Source organism: Amblyomma mixtum, chromosome 3, assembly GCF_055824585.1.
Source record: "Amblyomma mixtum isolate Tamu chromosome 3, ASM5582458v1, whole genome shotgun sequence".
Classification (NCBI taxonomy): domain Eukaryota; kingdom Metazoa; phylum Arthropoda; class Arachnida; order Ixodida; family Ixodidae; genus Amblyomma; species Amblyomma mixtum.
In genome coordinates this window covers 156,246,168-156,253,826 of record NC_143014.1, presented here as the reverse complement: position 1 = coordinate 156,253,826, position 7,659 = coordinate 156,246,168, and the positions used below count along the sequence as shown (strand labels likewise).

Here is a 7,659-nt window from a genome sequence, read left to right as displayed (position 1 = left end):
TATCCGCGGCGCCGATGAGCTGCAAGCAGCGAAAGAGCTGCTATCCGACGATGTAGGTTCCTGCACACTGGAGCAACATTTCATTCCGACGGGTCAAGCGAAACCAGTTTCGCAGCGTACCCGAAGGTTGTCACCAACGCAACGCGGCCACGTCAAAAGTATGATCAAGTACCACATGAGGCCCGTACCAACCCGACGCTTCCGAGTATACACGTCTTTCTGAAGCCGCACAGCATCGCCTGCTCTCTCACGACTGACACCCAGTGCCTAGAGAAATCCCGCCACGGCCTCAATCAAACGAGGCCACACTTCCCCAATGGCACCCTTGTGTGGCTCTGGATTTCGACAGATACTCCGGGTCTGTTGTCAAAATTTCTTTCAAAGTACCATGGCCCCTACCGTGTCCTGGAGCGCACATCTCCTGTTAATTACACAGTAGAACCTCTCATCCCGTAGTCTGATCTCCGCCGACGCGGACGTTAGACTGTTCACGTCCAGCGCCTCAAGCCATTCTACGACCCTGCCATCCTGCCTTCGCCGTAAGTCACCAGGGTGACTTCCTTTTCTCCTCGGGGGCAATTGCAAAGACGAAGACGAACGTTTTGTTTAGCAGCGGCATTGCTATCGCTGCTCGTGATGAGTGCTCGCCCTGGCTGACCCCGGACTGTTGTCGCCCTGCTCCTGAAGATCGGTCTTCCGATCGAAGCGTGGAGTCGAATAAATATGTTTCGTTTAACGAAGCGTATATACTTCGGTATATACTCCTGTAAGCAGTCAAGTACTTCATGTTCTCGAAACCTATATATATATATATATATATATATATATATATATATATACATTACGAAAGTCTTCCCGGATCCAGAAATATGTAATGCAGAAGAGGGACACACGAACGAAAATAGTGGTTTATTTACGACGTTTCGGCCGGGCCCCGGCCTTCGTCAGGTAATGCGCAAAGCATCCGTGCTTGCTCCTTAAATACGTGTACTGCGAAAAGACATGTGACCAGCCACTAATATCTAATGACAACGTAATAAAATGCGCGTGACGTCCTAAGTGACGCACATTGACGAGGCTTACAGACTTTCGGAGTTGACACGTGCTCCTCGCAAGTAAAAATAGCAAACCAAATTAGCGCTGGGGCATGCAGAAAGCAATAACCAACACGCACTGCGGAGTTAAAGGCATGGCACAGAAACACGTGGCCAGTCACTTGGGGCATGGGTGATACAGTACACAAGCATTCTATGAACTGACACGTGTTGCGCTCGAGTCATGCACCTTCGAGATGAAAAGCGAGTAAAGGAGAAAAACAAGCTTATTCAAGCATACCAAACAGTACTGCATAGATAGCGCAGAAAATAAGGCACAGCAAACGGCAATCATCAACATGTGTTGCGTTCGTCGTGTCACTATACAATGTAGTCGTGTAAAAAAATGCTCTGCGTTAAATGCATGAGCATCAGAAATCAGAAGCCTTAAAGGGACACTGAGGAGAAATTGAAGTTGGCTTGTATCGACAGAATACCAGCTCCTGATTACAAAAACGCCACCCATACTGACAACAAAGCTCTTGTAACGTAGAAAAGAGCAAGAACCAAAATACAGGTATCGCCGCCACAGGCCAAACTCGCAAGTACAAGCGTCATGACGTCATATAACAAAACAGTGTTGCTGGAACCAATGGTTCTAGCAACGCTAGGACACGAGAAGCACAAATCACTGAGGCGCAGCCAATGCATGCGCAAATCTCCTTGACGTCGCCAGATGGCGCCACGTGCCGGGCAGCTACGCGCTCGCCTGAAGCATCGGGACCAATCAGCGCCTGCTTGCCGGCGTTAGGCGGGCTCCCGGTATTCCGCTAGCGGTATCAAGGTACACGGTATGCTAAAGGTGTCTATTTGCGAGAACTTCGTTGACGACTTCGAGAACGAGATCCATCGTAACGCTCGCAAAACGCCGGTGCAAACGTAAGCGAAGCGACTGTAGCGACGGCCGCAATAGCCGATAGATGCCTTCAACGTGCGGCCGGCGGTAGCTCTCTTTTCGGCTGCTGCTAGGCCGCACTGCTGGCAGCCAGAAATCACGGAGTCTGCATCACGTCATGTTTCACGTCACTTAGTCCTCTGTCGTCATAGCCGAATCCCAAGTTTGAATCACAGCGGCGGGAAAAACCTTTTCAACTTCGAATCCAAATTTCTTAGAAATAAATGCATTTTTCGCTGCCGGCCAAGTGGCAACAAAGCCATGACATGCCGAACTATCGGATTTTGCTATAAAAAATATATTAATAGTGCTCTCCTCAGTGTCCCTTTAAAGGGCAACTCCGGCGATTTTTCGATGATCATCGATCGAAAGGAAATTTTACGTCTGTATTCTTTGTGGTAGTCTGATGTCTCGTGTAAAATTTCGCACCTGAAAGCGGCGTAGTTTTTCCGCAAGCGAATTTTGAAGACAAGCGCTCCTCGACGCGAGCTGACGCGAGCGGCACCCATTGATCGAACAACTTCTGCAGGCCACCCTGTACTGTGACGTCACTGGCGTGCCGGCGTGTCAAGCTGGTCGGGCGCGCACTGGCGTTGGCAGTGCAGGGGAAACTGAAAATTGGTTTTGAGGAAAGTAAATGACGCAGTTAACGGTATCCTCAAGAAACATCACAATGCTCTTATGCAGAGCAGCCGTCTGACACGAATATTGCCGCAGCCACCCCACGCAGCATACCGTAGGCCACGGAACCTGCGCGACATGCTGACTTCATCAAAAAAAAACTAACCCCTCTCCAACTGGCTGCTGCCCTCGCCAAAAACGCGTTGTAAGGTATGCACTCATATGACCACTACCACATTGCCAAGAAGTACTGCGTCAGACTTTTACTGTGAAATAAAAGGGAATTTCACTTGCGACAGTAGCAGTGTTGTTTATCTGCTCGAATGCGGTGTGTGTAAGCTGCAGTACATCGGACATACTGAACTACCCTTCAGGTTGCGATTCGATAACCACCGATCACATGCCAATACCCCTCCTAATCTTCCGCTCCCAAGACATATCGCGACACCCGGTCACTCATTTGATAACATTACAGCCCCAATACTTGAATTTGGCTTCAAATCTCACCATGACAGAGAGGTTCGAGAATCCTTCCAAATTTTCAAATTCAAAGCACTACCCTGGCTTGACTGAGAACCCAGGGAAAATATCTTTTCTTTCAAAGTAGCGATAATTAGGTTCACGAAAGCGTGATCGTCTTTAAGGCTTCTGATGCTCATGAATTTAACGCAGAGCATTTTTTTCGACGACCGGTGTGACTAACATCGCACGACTACATTGTATAGTGACACGACGAACGCAACACATGTTGATTATTGCTGTTTGCTGTGCCTTATTTTCTGCGCTATCTATGCAGTACTGTTTGGTATGCTTGAATAAGCTTGTTTTTCTCCTTTGCTCCCTTTTCATCTCGAAGGTGCATGACTCGAGCGCAACACGTGTCAATTCATAGAATGCTTGTGTACTGTATCACCCATGCCCCGTGCACTCTTTTGTGTCTAATGTTATTGTTTAAAAGGTGACGACGTGACTAGCCACGTGTTTCTGTGTCATGCCTTTAACTCCGCAGTGCGTGTTGGTTATTGCTTTCTGCATGCCCCAGCGCTAATTCGGTATGCTATTTTTACTTGCGAGGAGCACGTGTCAACTCCGAAAGTCTGTAAGCCTCGTCACTGTGCGTCACTTAGGACGTCACGCGCATTTTATTACGTTGTCATTAGATATTAGTGGCTGGTCACATTTCTTTTCGCAGTACACGTATTTAAGGAGCAAGCATGGATGCTTTGCGCATTACCTGACAAAGGCCGGGGCCCGGCCGAAACGTCGTAAATAAACCACTGCTTTCGTTCGTGTGTCCCTCGTCAGCATTATATATATATATATATCTATATATATATATATATATATATATATATATATATATATATATATATATATATATATATATTGTACGTCCCAAAGCGACTCAGGCTATGAGAGACGCCGTAGTGAAGTGCTCCGGAAATTTTGAACCCCAGGTGGTCGTTTATTTTTTTTCGAGTAGAAATGGAATTATGTATCTGATTTTGTATAGCACTGCTTCCTCCGCGTAGAGTTTGTATGGAGTCCCGGACTCAGTCTCGTGCAAGGAAGGAATAAAACGCACACATATTCCGCTGCGTCCTTACATGTGCGAGTCAAAAATTTTCGACCAGCTAAGTTATTTGAATAATTTTCATGGTGTTTAATCGGTCATAGTGCGGCATAATTTGGCAGTTTTTCCCGCTTGACGTCCTTGTGTAGGGTCACATGCCTTTCTATTTGAACACACTAATGACTAATAGCTTTATTTGTTGGCTGAATGGATTTCTGTTTCAATATATAACATCTGTAATGGCTGTTTTGCATGAAGCTAATGGCTCTCATACACCCGCCGTGGTGGCCCAGTGGCTTTAGATTTCGGCTACTCATCATCCCAAGGTCGCAGTGGCTGCCTTTTGATGGAGGCGAAATGGAAGAACGCCCGTATGTTGTGGGATGTCAGCACACGTTTAAAGAAAAGCCATTGAGTCGCTGAGGGACCTTAAATCCCACAATTCACAATTCAATAGCTCTGATACGCATGACCTATTAAACTCAAAGAAAAACTGATAAGCTATAGTCACCTTGGTGAAATGTTTAGGGGAATCCCCCAAGGTGGAGTAAATTTGTAATAAGGGAGTAATTACTCATTGGCATCCACCCAAGCGCAGCCATACGGCTACAAAGGAAAGCTATACAGCTTCCCCAGAAACTTCGTAGTTAAAGAAAAATTCGTCCTGGTCCGGGGTTCGAACCCGGGACCACTGCTTCACCGGAGCAGTCGCTCTACCAACTGAGCTAACCGGGACGGCAAGCTTATGGTAGGGCGAGAGCGAATTGATCAATAACTCGAAGTGGGAACAGTGTTGGTGAAATGTTTAGGGGAATTGGTGGATGCCAATGAGTAATTACTCCCTTATTATAGTAACCTTTAGGAAGACGATGGGCTTGGCAGAAATGACAAAAAACACCAATCCGTATTTTCATTGGCAATATAAAACTCATACTCAAGGCATAGTGCCAATTTTGATTTCTTTAGTTTCTTTTATGGGTAACATATTCAGAGCATATTTAAATTGCTTTTAGGAAGGATACTGTTGGAACCAGGGTGTCGAACCGGAACTGAACCCGAACCCGAAACCGGAACCGAACCCGAATTTTCGCCCGGAACCGGAACCGAACCGAACCCATATTTTTTTCGCCATCTTGGAACTGAACCCGAACCGGAACGATTCAAAGGAACAGTTCCGAACCGGTTCGGGACTCGCATCAGCCCTGCTTTTTTTGCATCCCTGCATACTTTTTTTCCGGAAAAAACGAGATATAGCGTGTAGATTTATCCATCCGTAGCTGTATGCGCTGGAAAGTGCGAAAATGCGACCCTGTATATGCGACAACAAACTTATAGGAAGTTTGGTGCCTGGAAAGATGCCTAATCGACGATTCTGTAATGTACTACCGCCAATTCTAAAGACTTGTACGTTAGGTTGATTTGAAATCTTGAAATATTATTCCTCCCCTTTTACTTGTTTGCGTAAGATTTTGATCAAATTGTTAGGATTGCTCTAACTCAATACAGTACTATAGACACCAAATTTTTGCTTGCGTGCTTTCTTCTTTCAAACGATGCGTTAGATATTGGTGTGCATGGAGCACCCTACGGTGTTCGCTTTCACATAATAATTTATATTTGAATTTCTTTTTGACCCTGTACTGGCTTCATGAACAGAACGACGGCTGCGATGTGTAGTGGAATTTAGGTCACGTGAGGCGCGAAGAAACGGCAATATAACTGCTGATAAGTCGTTTGTTATAATTCTAGATATTGAATCAGGATGATTTAAGTGCTATAGTGAGTCAAAACAACGTAGCAGCGTTTGTATTAGTTTTTCCGTGCCTCACATGACCTAATGTTAAATTACACGTCACAGCCATCATTCGGTTGATGAAACCGAAACAGCATGGGAGAACAAATTCTTTTCTAAATTATTCAGCGGCAGTAGGCGAGTACCACACGGTGATTCATGTATTCTAATATCTAGAGCGTCGTTCGAAAAAAAGAAATCGCGTAATAAAACTGAGTGTCTATAGCCCTTTAAGCATCGATTGAAAATACATTCCCTTTGGGTCATTTACGACAAATATGTGAATATTAGCGCAAGGACCAAATAACGTTGTGATGCTGGTTTTTGAGGAGAGTAAATGGCGCAGTAACTGTCTCACTTCTCGATGGGCACCTCGACCGCGCCGTGAAGAGAGGGAGGAAGGTGGGAGTGGAAGAAGAAAGAGAGAAAGAGGGGCTGTAGTGGAGGGCTCCAGAATAATTTCTACCAGCTGGGGATTCTTAAAGTGCACGGACATCGCGCAGCACACGGGTGCCTTTTGTGCTTCGCCTCCATCGAAACGCGGACCCCGGGGCCGGGGTCGAACCCGGGTACACTAAATAAGTAACCGAGCACTCTAACCACCGAGTCATCGCAGTGGGTAGTGCAACATTTACTTTTGTAGACGTTCGTTGTCTCAGATAACAGGTTCTAAATAAAACCCCTTATGATGGGTCAGTGGTGCAATAAAAAAAATGGCTCAATTAGTGTTGAGCTCGGCTGCTGTTTCCATGGTTGCGGGTTCGATCCTGGCCTCGAGGTCCGCATTTGGATGGCGGCAAAATGACAAAACGCGCGGGCTCTGTCGCATGTTCAAAAACCTCAGCTGGTCTCCGTTAATCTGGACCCCCGCACTATATACACCGTCTATCATATAGCCACAATGTCTACTCGACGCGTTAAACCCGAGATATTACTACTAGTATTACCAAAAGAAGGATGTATAAATTGGTGCAGCTTCTTTTTTTTTTTTAATCCGCATATTCATGTTTCCACGCGACGGAAATTAGCAACGAAAGGCGGGCGTTTGTCAACGGTGGAGATATAATTATAAGAAAAAAAATTAAATATCGATTACACAAAAGGGCAGTGCGGAAATACATGCGCGCGCTTGCATGCGATAGTGATTTCGCCCAGAAAGATGCTACTGCAATGAAATATAACTGCGATGATATGATTTCGTTATGCCGATTCACTGAAATTGTTCTGCTTGCAAAAAAAAAAAAAATTTGATGTCAGTCGCCAACGGGCACCTTCATCCGCTGTTCTAAGACTTCTCGGTCTTGAATTCGCTGTCTGGCGGCTTACGCGTATATCTACTTCTCGCTGTCATACTTCCGGTTCTTGGTGTGTGACACGACAGTCTTATGATTGTTTCCTAGAACGCTTGGGCGACGGCATACGTTGAGCCTTCACAACATTCCGCCTCGGCTATATCGGGTACAGGTGGGTGATGGGGGCTGGGGAGAGGGATGAAAGTTGTTGAAGAAGCATTTTTACCTCGGAGTGCCCGGATGTGCGCCCACCGGAGTGCGCATCAAGGGTGGAGGCTGCTCGCGCGCACCCTCTCTCCTCACAAACATACACACATACACACAGCGCGGTTATTTTTGGGAAAGGAGGCTATACTGCTAACGGAGAAAAAGAATAACTAAAAGAGTATGCA

General features: G+C 46.1%; 1 non-coding gene across 1 annotated transcript; it reads right to left on the bottom strand.

Moving 5' to 3' along the window:
* Positions 1-4,844: 4,844 nt before the first annotated feature.
* On the bottom strand, positions 4,845-4,918 carry TRNAT-GGU (transfer RNA threonine (anticodon GGU)). The gene has a single exon. It is a non-coding gene; the product is annotated as a tRNA-Thr (tRNA).
* Positions 4,919-7,659: the final 2,741 nt, after the last annotated feature.